General features: G+C 36.3%; 1 protein-coding gene across 1 annotated transcript in view; it reads left to right on the top strand.

Moving 5' to 3' along the window:
• Window positions 1-16160, top strand: part of CCDC171 (coiled-coil domain containing 171) — a 151859-nt gene extending 135699 nt beyond the window's left edge. Inside the window, exon 25 of the mRNA XM_050913494.1 lies at window positions 16100-16160. The gene's annotated coding sequence lies outside the window, so the exon portion shown is untranslated. The remainder of the gene's footprint in view (window positions 1-16099) is intronic.
• The last annotated feature ends 259 nt before the right edge of the window (window positions 16161-16419 follow it).

Genomic DNA, 16419 nt, shown 5'->3' with positions numbered 1-16419 from the left:
CAAGGACAATTTCCCAACTATTGAGATGATAATAGACATGAAAGAGTGGAAATATCAGTATAGGCAAAAATAGAAAACTGTACTCGTAATATTTACTAAGCGTGAAGTCTCTATCAGGCTGAATCCACAAAGCAGTAATATCTTCCAGAAACTATTTTTTTACTGAAATATTTGCATTTCTTACCTGATTTTAAGCAATTGGGCATCACTTGCCAGCCTTACTGCATAGCCAAGGAATGCAGGTATCCTACTGCAAATGCTGACCTTGTCATGTGGTATTGCTTACACAAGTAATAGCGGTAACCAAACAGTATAAATCATGTAGTTTAAACTATTTGCTTATTAGGTAGTACCAATAAAAAAAAAAAATGAAACCAATATTACAATATCACATTATGTAACTTAGGGCAAGGTGTTCAAAAACAGTTACAGTAATCCAACAACACATTTGCTATTTTGTAAAGAATACTTCCTTTTCTATGCAAAAATTTTTTGATACTCAGTATTCTAGGTATGTGAACTTTTAACTTGTCAGACTATTGTAACATATTTGAAAATTATAGTAATTTGATTAAAATGTTGCCTATAAGGCAAAAGGTTCAGTTAATAGAATCCATATGTAATTAAAATGCAGAACTAAATGTAATCAGACCCCAGTGACTGGTGCCTTCATATTGATAGTTTTACAATGGCCTCTGGGGTTGAAAGTTTATGTTAAAGTTACTAATGTAGCTGCGCTCCAGAAAAAGAGCAAAACAGTTTAGGCGTTTCAGGTATGACAATGTCTTGAAGTGATAGTCACACAACAAAAATAGTTGATAGTCTGAATTTCAGGGGTATCTTCCACCGGCAGGTGGTAGAAGCACAAGACTGCTGGAGTGTACTAGTCAGAGAATTGCATTCAGCAGCAACACTGCTATGTAAACATCCCCAAATGAAGGATCTTGCTGTGAGCAAGTAACGGTGTATTTTTTTAATAATATAGTTACTTAATTTGTGTGAATTCATGTTTGAATCATCTGAAAGTTATAGACACAACACTATGTACCAAGCCACAAAAGAAGTTTAAAAAAATTTCCTGAACTTAAAAAAAAATAAAAATTATTTTCTCTGGACAGTTTTAAGAGTCGACATCCTGTGTTAGAGTTCTCTAATCATCACCAGCACAATTTACAATCAGAACACACAGAGAGCCAGTTCAGACCAGCTCATCTGTTGACTTTGGCAGAAGCCCTCAATCTCACTGTGTGCAGCTGCCACTTGAGAGCTGGGGACTCGGCAGAGAGCCGAAGGAGGGTGGGATGCAGGGTTGGTCAAGGCATGAACACATAGGCCTGCTTCATTTCAACAGCCGTACACTGCTTTTTTTATAGTCTTTTCATTTTACAGCCTTTTTTTTTTTTTTTTTTTTTAAAACCTGAAATTAAATGAGGACCTCTCATGAGCCACTGCGCTCCAGGCATAAGAAATTGTAATGTCTGGCTTCCAGAAACTGTCCCGTCAAAATGTGCTTCTGATTAGGTGGCTTAATTACAGCTGTGAAAACAATGTTGATTTAGGCCTCAAGATTCCAGTGCATGTCAGCCGTTATTAGCTAGCCTTGGACTGAAGCCACCATTTTAAAACTCTGTACCACTAAAGTCACACACTGCCTGACAACTTTTTATTTAGGCAGAAATGTTGCCAGAAGCAACACATTTTATGCAAAATATTTTTCATTGCACAAATTTCAAATGTGACACTGTTGATGGACATAAAATGGGTAGTTATGGGTGGACTTCACCAAGTCCAAAACCTAACTTTTGTGAAAAAAGCCCCACCAACATCCTCCCCCCCCCCCATTTCAGATAGTTTTTATAAAGTTTGACTGACATAATGCTTAATTTTAATTCCTTTAATTCAGTTTTATTCCAAATCCAGCATGTTGGTTTAACCACCCTATTTTATTGCATCTAAATTTTCCTGACAGTTTCATTTGCTGTTGGGAAATAAAATTGCCGTTTTTGCAACATGGGAAATAATGGCTAGTTTCAAAACCAATATGTTTGAAACTTCCTTTGCCTGAAGCAGGTTAAGGCACACACTCAATTTACTTTAGGGGAAAAAAGCTCATTAAATAGTTTTTAATATTTTAATATAATTTAAGTAACTGCTTTCACAGTGGGAAGGCTTATTAGGCCCATGTATTTACACCTGCAGAGAGGTAAATGTTTGGGTAATTAGGTGGTTTCCAATACTTAAGCTTTTCAGTGTAGTTGCAGAGTTAATGCTATAAACACTGTAGATGGACACAATGCATTTGCTGCATTTAAACATTACATTTCCACTTGTATTTTGCTTTCAAGTGCTTAAGAAAGAGGTTTAAGTGGGGTTGGGTTTTGGGGTTTTTTTTGCTTTGTTTTGTCTGTTCTTAAAGTCTCCTTAATGACATGAATTGGCTAAGGAATGTGAGTGAATGTGTGTGGGTGTTAGCTCTCGGCAGAGGCCAGTGCTTTGGAAAAGCAAGATCTACATTCTCACTTCACAGTTGCCATGAAATTCCAAATGTCCATGCTGTGCGGTTTAATGGAAACCATGAAGTTCCTAAATGACCGCAGGTTTGTTCCGATGTTAAGCACAAAACAAATCTTTCAAGTCATTGGCTGAGTCGCAAAAAAGGAGGGTCATGTTTTCAGGAAGCTAATCTCCTTTCCTTTTTTTCCTTCATGGTTTGCATTTCTATGGCATTAGAAATGTGTTTCTGGTGAGGTACTGGAACTACCAGCTCACAAACAAGGGTCCTCAGTTCCCAGGACTGAAAACAAGACACTTGGAACCTGAAGCTGTATTCATCTCTTATCCTAAATGCTCAGGCCAGTGCAACAATTGTACCTCCTAGAGCAACTAATTGGAAATTGATTTAGAGAAACTAATGATTTGGATAACGAAACAAGTCTAAAGTATAGGTTCAAGTTTGCCCTGTAAAAAATCATCATGCATTCATTCTCTGACTGCAGCAGTTTAACAGAGAAAAAGGAAGTGAATGCCTACATTTCATTATGTTCAGGTTTTGAAGGAGAAATACTGGAACGAGCTAGTCTTTTATTTTCTTTGCAAAATGGTATGTGGGGTTTCCTGAAACTGAATGTTTCAGAAAGGCCTCAGTTGCTGTGGAGGGCAACTGTGTGTTGGGAGACAGCCATGTGATGCCATTTTCCTTATTAGATGTCTTTGCAGTGGTCTTTCAAAATGTGTTTCATTGGTAATATGCAGTGAGTTTTATTCACCAGCTGCATATGTTTGCTTCCTGTTTTCTACACACCCGTTTCTTTTGCCTTCTTCCCACACCTCTCAAAGTGACATTTTCAGCACATCAAATTAAAAGAAACTTTTGTATATTATTATGTATACTGCTAATGCTGCAGTAGAAATAAAAGTATTGGGAGTGCTAGACAGGCTCTTATTTTGAGAACTAGATATTATAGACTAGGACATTTAACCCTGAGAAAAAGTTTTTACAAAAGAACAGAGCCAAGGACACAATTTTGCTGGCTTTATAGAAGAAAAGGAATATTCTCTACAAAGGCAGACAAATTCACTTCTTTCCAGACTCAAGGACTTTTAGTCAGGCCAGAAGGTGCTTCCTCCTGCCTTTTGAAGAAGTTATTTCAAGAAAGAGAGCTGGGAAGCTTCTGTTATTCCCTGCTAAACTGTGGGTTAAACATAAAGGGAACGTCTGTTTGTTCTGAGACTGTGAATTTGCTGAGAAATTTTTGGAGGGGATTAAAGCATAGCTGTGCCTGAATGAGGCTAGCTCAGATATTTAAATGGCGAATGAATTCATGCAATCCAGATTGTCATCTTCCTGATATTTTCTTGACATTTTAAATTTATACCTATAAGGTATACTGTTGTGAATAATTATTTTCTTGTTCTGACACCTGTTTGGTTTTGTGTTTCAGGCTAAGTATGTAAAGCACTGTTTATAAGGAGAAAATTCAGTGCTGATCTTCAGGCATTAGCTTTGATAAATAGTGCAAGATGTGTAGATGCTACCTGTGAGTTGCAATTCAATTGATCAGGATGATAGGTGGAAGGATTTTGGTTGTCTTTTGTGGTGTTTCGTGTTTACTTTGTACCACTAGCTCACTGCCTAGTTCACAGGGAAAAAAACCAAGAGAGTAAGACCTAGGGCAGTGTCTCCAGGAGTCTGCCTCTTTCTCAGCCAACCTCAGAAATGCGTATACGTGCAGCATGCCCCCACTTACAGTGTAGTGTGCATAATAGTACGTGCACCCATTAAAAAAAAGAAAAGAAAAGAAAAAAGAAATTTGTGCTGACATTTAAGTGGATTGAACCTGGAGAATCTATTTAAGCATAAAACTACATTTAAAATAGTGAGGAAGTAAGTATTCCCCTCAAAAGATGTACTTTAAGTGTTTGTAAAGCAAAATCTCTTGTTTAGAGGTTTATGTTTCCCTCTGGATCCGGGGAGATCAGGCAGACTGACGCCCCACCATCAGAGAATTCAGTGCCAGCTAGCGGGCAAACTTTCCTCCACAGGAGACAACTGTCTCGGATGCTATATCTCCTCTTAGTCTCTGCTTCTGGTGCACTGACTGGAAGGAAAGTCACTGGGAGCACAAGGCTGGGTATCATCTCCACCCTTGGTCCCCACAGCAGATTTCTCAGCTGTCAGACCTCACCTCACTAGTCCAAGCAGAGGAGGAGTGGATCCTCCGCAGGCCAAAGGGGGATAATGAGAGCGATAAAGAAGGGTAGCTGTAAACCATAGCAGTCTCCTTTACTTTGTGCCTTTCTGGAATTTATAAAATCAGATAGATTTCTGTTGGTTTGCTTATGCTCTTTTTCCCTGCCTTCTCCTATAATTGTGCATGTTTGCATACTTTTCAACTGGGAAAAAAAGAACAAACCTTTGCATTCCTTTCTGTGACGTTTTTGCAGTAATGTGTTTTTGTAAATACATGTGTTTACCTACTTCCATTGCCCGATTGCTTGCATTTTCTACTTTAAGCATAAAAGTTAATGCAAGAAATGAAAAAAATAAACCCTTTAAAATATATTAGAGAGTAAGACTTGCAGAGATAAAAGGACAGGAAATTCAGAGTTAGGGCATGAAGCATAACACTGTTCTTAACTCATAATTTTATTCCTGTAATGTTGACATGATTTAAGGGCATACAGTCAGCAAGTTACATCTTAATGTTTGTTTTTATTGGGTTTTACATATTTAAGTCATACTGCTTAATATTTACCCAACATATATTTATTTATTTATTGTTGTTGTTTTTAAATTACGTATAAAAACTTTTTGTGGAAGTCTATGAAACCCACATTATGTAGTGAAGGCACATTTTTTCTAGTTGATCGTAGTAAGGACCTGTTTTCTCTAGAGACTGGGCTCCCTGAAGCAGTTTGGCGTGTTGAATAAACTAGTGCTTGAACAAATTTTAAAAATGTGAAGTGAGTACACAGTAGGGTAAAGACCTTCATTGTCAGCTAAATGGAAGTTATGATAATAATCTTGATTTTTCAAATAACTTTTGTTTTCTTCAGTTTGCGTAATGGTTCAGTTAAAGAAAGAGATTTAGAAACAAATGTGCTTCTTAAACTAGCTCTCTCCCATTTTACAAGAATTTGAGTTTTTTGTTGACTTGTTTCAGAAATGCTACCTTTTGGAAAGGAAGGACCCTCTTTTTGTTAAGCAATCAATTGACCTTTTTTTTTTTTAATGGAAGGTAGGATACCTTAAAAATGCATAGTAAGTAATAAAATTTACTAAAAATATAGGCAAGAGTAGTGTGGTTAATCACCAGCAGAGTTTCCCTGCTACATGTGATGATACTAGGAAAGCAAAGTGATATTATGATGATGCAATGATTCCATTTCATCCTTTTCAGATGGTGTAACTGCTTCAATTCGTACAGCTTTTTAGAGGGGGACCCATGGAACCTTTAAAGCCACCTTGCTTTAAGACACCACACTTTTGGATCTGGCCCTTAACTGAAATTGGCCAATAAACCCATAGTTCACTCAGTAAATGTCACCATAAAGCTGACATTGCAATACTTGTCTCTCTTAAATTTGTATGTTCACCAATATTTTGAAAGCCTTTTGTCCTATCTAGGTGTTGCAGGTAATTTGACAAAGAAAGCCCTTGGAGGCCAGAGCCACAATAATGAAATAATTCACTAATTTTTCAGCTTTTGTTGAGTACTAAGGGTCTCATTTGATCAGAAAAGGATCAGCTCATATAGTGGTTATACGCTTATGGTCAGGGCCCTGTTAGTCTTTCAGACTCTGTGTGACATCAAGTTTTCTTTCACAGGGTCTAGTAAATGCACTGCACTCTTTTGGGAGCCTGAGCACGTATTGTAACTTAACCAGGACTTTGCAAATCTTCCTGACACTTGAAGTCATCCAGTTTCGTTTTAATTTGTGCATGTCAAAACATCCTATTGCTTTAGGAATTTCTAGTTTAATTTAATAATTTACTGAAGTTTACTACACTTTAAATATGAGATTTTTTAGAAGAGCATAATCTAATCAGGAGCTCTGAATAAAGGAATTTAAGGTATCATTCTGGAATGTACAAGGCACACTGAATTACTGAAACATCCCCGTGTAAAATGTTTTTTTAAAGTTGTGTTACGGCTTTCTTGTTTTACAAACCAAAAAGCTGAAGAAACCTCTCTCCAAGTCTCCTTCTATGTTATTCATGACTCTTCTGATAAAAATTTTACATGCCTGATGAAAGTTTGTAGTGTTGTATGAGGTGGTGGTGGGTTCTGGTTTTTTGTGGGTTTTTTTTTTTGTTTTAACTCTTTTGTGCTTTCAGAACACACATTTAGCATATATATACGAAAGGATGAAACTCCATTAGCATTTTTTTAATGTTAATTCACATAAAATATGATTGATATGCAGGAAATATTAGTTCCATTTGCCTAGTGGACTCACTTGAACTACATGTTCAGCCTCACAGAAAGTGATGATCTAGTACCTGAGCTAAGAGTAGTTCTTAGAGGCTGATTGTGCTCAGGAATCTAATAAGTATAAAAAGTTCTGTTGAAGTAATTATTAGATTTTTTAGTTTAATTTCAGTCTGAAGCATAACAGTATATATAAATTTGGCCAAAACCAATAGAGACAGTAAACCTAGCTCACCCACACTCAAGTTGTTTATAACTGATAAGCTTGATTCCTTGCCCAGTTAGTGTAATTTGGATCTTGCATTTACAAAAGACCTACATGTTAGCCATCAGCTGAAACTGAGCCTAAAATATTTTTTTTAGGCTATTCAGATATCAACTGATATTTTATAAGGAATACTGCCGGAAAGCCAACTGTTTTTCCTGACCATTACTGTTATAAAACTACCCTTTAGAACTCTATTGAATATACACTGCTTCAGATATTGCATGCAATTTGTGGGAGAAGGAGCAATTCCCTCCTGAAGTTACTTCAACTAAGTTTTACTGGGGATGAATGAACATTAAAGTGCTTGGTTTGGATAAGCAAACAAAAGTTTGAAAACTATCCCAAACCTACAGGGAGCCAAATGTACCTCTTCCTGGTGAATCTTTCTCTCAGCTAGTTTATGGGGGAGGGGGATGGAGCCCTTATCAGGAATTTGGCTGGGAGGTAGCATGCTACACATCTGCAGTGGACAATCCAGAAAATGTACACTGCATTGGCCAGTGCTAAAAGGGTGGAACCCTTTGTCCTCCTAATACATCGATGATTTTAATAATAAACATTCATTTTGAGAAAATGAAGTTGACAGTAGTAATAGTTCACTTCTAAGCATGTATAAGTCAGTAATTTTTTGCTCTATCATTAGAGGATCTTTTTAAGAGGCTACTCATTTTAATACAGTTATTTAGATGAACTGAGATTTAGAATAGCCTGTAGCCTAATGCAAATGCAGATGTTCTTACTCAGCATGCAAGTGTTTGTATTTTGGCTAACACATTACAATCAGTCTGTTTTTCAAATAGGTGCAGAGAGGTTGCATAAACCATGTCTGTATCCAGTTTATGATCCTAATTCTGTTGTCTCCTAAGAGCTAACATCAATCTGCTGTTTGTTAGGGGATGCTAAAGGCTGTCAATTCATGAGATCAGCATTTCCCTTCTCACTTCAGGATTATGGACAACACTGGATTATATTCTCACAACCAAGTGGACTGAAATAACTTTTTGCTCACCTACAGGTTTTTGGAGAGATCTGCAATAATATTCTCCACTAAGAGGCCTTGTGTGTCCCTGGCACTTCATTTTAAGTCCAAGTAATACCATTTTCCTACTTGAAAACCAAGTGAGATGTTGGCTACGTTTTTTTTCATTGCTGCAAAACTACCCATTTTTGCGTCAGCAACCTCTGCCAGAGGTGTGCGAGTTCCAAGTCCTTATGACTTGTTTCTTTTCACCACCTTTCATAAAGATAAGTTGGTTCTATGTCCTTGCCATAAATTCCTGTCGAGAGAGGTGTCAGCTTTACACCTCAATCAATATATTTCCTTTTTGTTTTCCTTCCTTCATGCTTATGGCTTCTCTTGAGCTTCCACTTTCTACAAACTGAATGTCTGCTTCTCTTTATGAAAATCAGATTTCTTGTGTGAAACAATGCCCTTTCAATGGTTTTTAGAGAGAACTTCAAGGGGACTTGTCCCTGTAGATATGCTGGGAAAGCAAATAGGTTGCGTAACCTATCTGAACTTGCTGTAATTTAGCAAACACCAGAATCTGAAAGGGCTTCGTGGATGGTCTTTTGGGTCTTGCCTTGCTGGAGTTCTGGTAGCTAAAATCCATAAGGCCACCAGAAGGCACTCGCTATAGCGACTCTCCTAATTCCACTGTCCAGATACCAGTGCTCATGCAGACTGTTCCACCCTTGGTTAACAGCGTGTCTTTTCAGCAAAGAGCGCTTGAACATCATCAGTACTTATTGCATATTGGATTTTTAAGGGCCTTTTCTGACCTACTCCAAATATTTAATACAAATATACTTGAGAGTAGTAGTGAGCAAACTGGAGTATTCTCAAGGCATCTGTCTGCAAAGTAACAGTGAGTTCCATGTTTGTTCTCGTTTTTATATAAGCTATCAGGAGACTCCTAAAATGTTGATTTTCATTTTTTTAAGAGTTCATTTGTTTTGTTAGCTACATAGATTTGTATTTCTGAATATTATTCCTAAAAATATTGCATAATTGGCAGAAATGCATAGCAAAAATTAATCTTCTGAATGCCTAAAGATTTTTTAATGCAAGAAAGCTGAATCATAAAGACACTTTCATTGTTCCTAGACCTTCCTCCTTTATGTTGTTAAATGTTACTATTAGAAATAATTACTTTTTCGCTCTTTCCCCTTTGTATCCGTATTGCTGATACAGTATATCTTTATTAATTATAAAGTGATTGAAGTATTTTACTGAATCAGTGTAATTTCTTTTTTGCCAAAATGTTTATCATGATTAGCTCTAGGATTCTGCATTAAAATTTGTCTTTGGTAAAAGATCAATTAATGCACGACTGGCAAAGGTCTGCTGTCCTTGTCCTGTTTAGTAGCAGAATGCCTAAACTGTAATTGCACCAGTTTGGAGCAAACAGACAAAAAGGAAGGTAGCTAAGCATTTTGCTGTGCGTGAGCAGTTAGAGGGCAAGCAGACACCATGCACCTTGACCACCTATTATGAAGCTTTTTGCTGCAATGTCAAGTGAAAGCGAGTTAATTGGGTGAAGCTGTAGAGCATGTTAGGGGCATGGTAAAGGGTTGCTGCTTGACAGCTGAATGTCAGCAGAAGCTAGTGAAGTGTGGCTGAGAGACAGAGACCTGTCACAAAGTTCATGTGGACTATAGCACAGTTAGGGAGATGAAATGTGGTTCTGTCTCACTTTCTCCCTCATTGCATTCAAGCACCTTAAGATTTCACACTGTATGTGTCAACTCTTGTTCTCTAAGCTGTTTTCTCCTAACACTTCTGCATTCAAATGATTGGACAGAAGATGCTAATGTTTGGCAAAATGAATGTAAATACACTTTTTTCCTTTTTCTGCTAGAGCGGCAGTATACATGCAACTCAGACGAAACTTTGAAGGCTTACGTCAGACAGTCACACTGCCTAGGAATTCAGCTGATGACTGAATACATTTCTCAAGAGAATATGAAGTTTGACACTTTAACTAGTTGGATAGGGACTCTTTTCCCACTAGCACTGGCAGAAGAAAAGGCTAAGTGGGGAGGACTACTTCATGAGCTGCTTGTGCGTCAGCATGGTGTCATGAGTGTTTTAGTCTCTGGTTGTAGTCACCTTCTCCTCTTCTTGCTAGAAAGAAGTGAAGAGCTGAGAGGGAAACATGAGAGAGAGAACTACTGATCTGAGGCAATGAGAAGCTGTGGGAAAACTCACAGAGCAGGAAAGGATTTCTTGGAAGTGAGAGAAGCGTCAGGTAAAGATAGCGACAATCTTATACACTGATGCAAAACATGGACAAGTGTCACAACAGTTTAGTAAGAGTATAGTGTACCTTTCAATGTTGTTTGCAACATGCAGCAAAAGATAAACCAATAACCATTTGGGTTAGCCACTCAGATTAAAAATAAATAAATAAAAGTTGCTTCCATTCTTGAGAAAGTGGAAAGACAGTGGTAGGCAGCATGGGCAAAAAGTACTGAAGAATTGGGAAACTTGGATTGAAATCGATACAGACTGAGCATTTCACCATGAAAATAGTGCACTACATAGTTTGCCTAATGTTTTGGTATTATTAGTGCAGTGCAGAGAATTTGACCTGAATATGGGAGACTTCTGTGTATATTCCAATGCAGCATCAGGAAGAGAAACTTACTATATAGGCTGTATGGTGGATTTTGGCCAAAATATTTAGAAATCAACAAAATTGGCAATGCAAAAACAAATTATTTGTCTTAAAGCCAACAAAACATTGAAGGTAAGGTGCTCATCTGATGTGATAATCCATCCAATCCTGTGCATTCTTCAAACATACCAGGTGTAAGTATGTTTGAATAAAACAGGATTTTCTTTTAGAAAAACAAATACAATATTATGAGATCTTTCTCTTAATTGCTTTTAATTGAGCCTCTAGAGTGTGATTTCACTGAATGCATTGAATGCTAAAGCATTAGAAAAGCAGAAAAAGAAATAATTATTTCCAGATATTTCAGACTCATATGTTTGTTTAAAAACTCCTGAAAGTGGAAGAAGGAATTTTTTGATAATGAAAAAAGCCATTAGTATTGTTGGCCAGCAGCACCCAAAGTTTGTTGTGTGTCTACCTTTCTGACTTAATATGTAATGAGTTGGCAGCCCATTGAATTATTCTCTGATAGCAAATTGTTTGCAGAATCCAGGCAGGAGTGCTGATAATTAAAATTTATACCGAATGTTACCTTTTTCCTACTTTGTGTCAGAGCACCAATTTAGTTCTACTGCCTCAGCATACAGAATTGCAAAGTCATTGACATGGGAAGCAAACTTACCAGTTTTGGCCAGCATACATTCCTGCTTTGAAAAAGTTTGTTAACTAGCACTGTATTGCACTGACACCCACTAGTAATATTTTCTATTTTAAGCACCAGTTTCTAGCATTTTCATCAGTGTGATGTTTTATTTATTTCACTGAGAGTAAGAAATGGCTCTTGGAGCTACTTGTAACAGCAAAAGAATGAGCAGCATACTGGAAGTCTATTGGCATTGTCTGGCAAAAGGCAACTCAGTTTTGGACATAGCAGTCTGAGAAGGAGATTGTGAACGATCTGAAAATGTGCATCTTTATAGGGAAATAGGTTTTCAACATAAGTGCTGCAAAATGGTTATTGAAGACAGTGGTTGTTTCTTTAACACTTACTGGAATTGCTCTTGCTACAGTGAAATGATGCAAGCTACAACGATAGCATAGGTGGGAGAAGCTGAAAAGAACATTATTGGCCATTTGATTTGCTGTCTACTAGTATTACTGTGTATACGTATGTTCTAGAGTTGGGTTGAGAGGAATCGGTATCAGAAATCAATTGTAGAGAAATATACTGACTGTTTCCCACTTTCCCCATGTTGCGCTCTGCATCTCTGCTTACCTTACATTTCTTCCTGCTCTTGAGGGACTGTGCTACGGGCTTTCCAGAGATTTTAGGGGTTGCTAGAATTCAGAGGAAACTACAGCTTGCTCCTGCCTTTACACTTCTGTTTGCTGTCAGGCATCCTCACACACCTAAGTATCCTGCAATCTGGTGATTTCCAGATCACACTTTGGCCTTGTAATTCAACAGTTGTCTTCAATTTACCTTGAGATATAACACTGAACTTATTCCTGCATCTGCATCATCACACAGGGAACCCCCATGACTGAGTCTTTGTATTATGTTGTAACTTCAGTATTATTCTTTCTGCCCTTTTATTTTGACCCTTACTCGGTCATTTTCTGTTCTGATTCTAAGCAGTTTCATTACTTTCTTACCTCAGTCGAAGCCATATATTCAAGCTTGTTATTCACAACCCAGAAGCCTCAACTCACAAAAACCTTACCACTTTTTATTATTCTGTTTTTTTTATAATATAGAATGTTAAATGTCATCAGAAAGTGGAAGGGAAATTTGGGCTACTGTGTTTTGAAATGGAATATTTGAAAGCAGTTTAAAGTGACTAAAATTAGTGTTGGGAAATCCCAAAATTGGAAGGAGTTATTGTTGTAACATACAAATAGTAGAGGGCAATTGAAAAGTTGTAGTGTGGTATTATAGTGAAAATTGTGGTCCAGTAAAATTATCCTTGTGTAGACTTTGAAGGCTGAAACCACTCTGACTGATTTGTGGCTTCGGCTCTGGTTATAGATTTTACTCCTACAATTGAAGATAAACAATATACTTCTAACAGTGAATTTCTTTATGTGGTTATCTGTTTGCACCACTGTCATAACACGTGCATAGTCTTCTAATTCCAAGTGTCTAACTGTGCATATTATTACACAAGTATTGATACATAAAAGCAAAATGGGATGTCTTTGATCACAACATGATACTTTTGAGTAGGCTGACATTGCAATAAAAACATATATAAGGATATAATACATGACGGTATTATAATACTTCCTCACAATATCATACATAATAAAGCAACCCACTATAAATCAGTTTAACTTTGGTAAAACAGCTCATGTATTATGAGACAACCTGTAAACTAGATGCTAAATATGATCATAGGTTAGTCACAGAAGAAAAACTGTAGAGAAGAATTGTTTTAGAAATCTTTTTCCATGTCTAATACTAAAAAATTGCTGGAGTTAACTATAGTTTAGAATGCAATTATTCCATAATATAGACTAACCTTTCATTTTTGGTCTTCGGGAAAACATCTTTTATAAAGTTAGGCTATCAAACTTTGAAAAATGACCATAGGACATGACCAGTTACTATATTACATAAATATTTTGAAAGCATATTTTTGCTAGACATATTGTGTCCTAAATATCTATTTACCTGATGAAGTGTAACAGTTTAGATAGAATCATTTACAGCTTATCGGGTAAATAAAAGTGCTATGCTAAAGATTTACCTGAACAGACACCTTATTTAAGATACATAATTCCTCTTTTAAAAATTACCTAAATGCATATTTATATGATGGATTATCATCACATCTCTGGCATAGTCATTTGAGTTTGTCAATTTAATACATGTTTTAGAAAGGTGTCTAAATACAATAATGTTGAAATTGGTCTCTTGGGGAAATTACAACTGCCTTTAAAATTCCTGCGTACAGGTATGTGTTCAAACAATGAGTGTTATAACAGTTCTGAGTATTTTTTCTTCTAACCTATAGAATGCTATTTGCTTATTCATCATGAGTGTATATAATGATATTGGATCAAAACAGTTCTTATGAGTAACAGCCAAGATTTTTTTTTACATCAATCACATTGCTATTAGATCCAATTTCCCTTCTATTCAATGAATAGTATTCTGTTCTTTGTAAGAAGTACAGCACAGGATCTGGATAACTAAAACAGAGCTTTTTTCCCCCAACAGTGAAGCTTTTACTGTAACATAGTCTATTGACTTGCTGCCAATCATTAAGTTTCATACATTTTTTTTTTGCAACTCTCAAAGGAAGTCTGATTTCTTATCTCCTTACTGGGATTTTGATGCCATATTCTTCAAAAAAACCCTCACTACATCTGGAAAGAGAGTAATATGAGAGTGTAATTGTAGCATGTGATTTTTACTCATTGTGATATCCTGATTAATTGAGATGTTGAAAGCAGTACAAACTAATATGTTTAAATTTGTCTTCAATATTTGTTATCCAGGCTGAAACCTGTTTATAGCTTATATCTTATTGATTTCATTTTTTTACACACAGAAGTGTTTTTAGAACATCACAAGTTATTTGCATATTTCACTATTATCATAATTTTTTTTATGAATGACTTATTTTAGAGGGAATTTTGGCTATGTGGTCAGCTGATTAAAGTGTACAAATAACAGACTGTTAATTGGTGTAATAGGTGGATGCCTTCACTGAGATCTCATTTCAGATGTGCTGATACAAATGCAGTAAATCTTGTTTGTGCTCTGGCTTTTTAGTGGTTCCCATTCTGCATAGCGTTGAGCCCAGAAGGACTGAAAAGCTAGAGTGTTACAAATCATACTTGCCAGTTCTGCTGGTTATCTCATCCTCATCACCACCACAGTTTAGAAAAACTCAAGGCGCTACCTCATTTTAACTACCTACTTGAAGTAGTCATCTCAATTTGCTACTGTATGGGTTCTTAATGAAGGTCTAAGATAACCTAGCTGTTTACAGTAGCTGCAATATGGCTTGTGGTGAATCAGGAAATCAAAAGAGTCCATATCAAAGGGAACTGTTGAAGTAGGTGTTAGAGGCAACCATTGATTTTTCTCCAGCAATAGTAACAGAGGAAAGGGGAATCTTTCATGAATGTGTGTTTAGACATATGATTGAATCTGGATTTGTTGAAATATGAATATACACACACCCTGCTGCCTCTCTCTGAATATCTGTGAGTATGTATATTGGAATCTGTGCCTCTGTATATATGCATTTCAGCCTCTGTGTGCATGTGTTTATATATGCATGTATACTCTTCCTGAAATGCCAAAGAATTTTTAAAACCTCCGATATACCGTAACAGTCTTTCAGTGTCTTAACTTTTGTCTTTTCTGTAATTATGCTTCGCATGTGAAGTCTTCATATATTTTATGACCTGATGAAATAATTGACTGTTATTTCCGCAGCTGTATAGTGCATTGGGTAAAATACCGTGGTAAAGGGCAGAAGACCAATATGGCATAGTGTTTTCTTAAGTTTGTTTATTGTTATGGATATTTAAGGGAGTACAGAGTGTCTTTATTTAGCATTTAAAAAAAAATATTAATGTTGATATACTGATATTATCCATAATCTTTCAAAGTAGGATGCACAATGTTTTGGTGCTGGAAGTTATTTAATGTTGAATTTTAACTGGTCTAACCTTTATAACTGTTTGACTGAATGTCGAGACTCATTGAAATATGAATCATGTTCCCCATCAACGTACATTCAGTGTGTATTCTCTGGCCATCTTCTTAACAGGCTAACATTTGAAGAGTATTAAGTGTTTGATTTCAATTGATGGTAAAATGTATTTAAAAGTAAATGAATACCTTCCATGGTTAGCATGGCATATTTTTCCTAATAACAGTGACAGGGAGACTGTAGAATAAGTTTGTTTACTTGATTAAAAAAAAATACCTGGGATACACCCTAGAAATGATAATGAAGAGGGGTAGAAATTTTCTGTAAGTATTTGTAGTACTTCAAATAAAGTAGACTATCGTTTCCTAACACTTACTAGTGCAGAATACTCTAGCTAATGCCCTTTGTTCCTGCTTATTAAAGATTAATATATATATTCAGGTACCATGTATTTTAAATAAGTTTGAAACAAGAAGCAAACACTTGCAAATACTTCATATACATACCTTTGTGAAAGGCATAATGAAATTATTTTTCTTGCTTGTTTAACAGTAAATGTAGATTCTTTTTTGTTTTGTTTTTTGTTATTATTTTATTTTATTCCAGGAATCAAGAGGGAGTTCAAACATCACCATGGCTTCAAGCTAGGAATTCAGCCTGACCAGAGCTGTATCCCAGATTTTTTGGCAATGCAAGCTGAACCTGACACATCCTACAGTTTTATGCACAACAGAGCCAGTTCTCAGTCTTCAGTCTATTCCTTCAGCCTGAATGTCACATCCAGTCCCAAAAGAACAATGGAAAATGGATTTTCAGATTCTTTGTATCAATAATCTTTTAGAAGGAAAAAATTGCGTTAATGTAAAATGATGCAATTAAAGTGCAATTTTGTTGCTACCTTTGAATTGTAGTTCAGCGTATGTATT

This window comes from Gymnogyps californianus, chromosome Z (assembly GCF_018139145.2).
Source record: "Gymnogyps californianus isolate 813 chromosome Z, ASM1813914v2, whole genome shotgun sequence".
Taxonomy (NCBI): Eukaryota; Metazoa; Chordata; class Aves; order Accipitriformes; family Cathartidae; genus Gymnogyps; species Gymnogyps californianus.
This window is presented reverse-complemented; position numbering and strand designations above follow the sequence as displayed.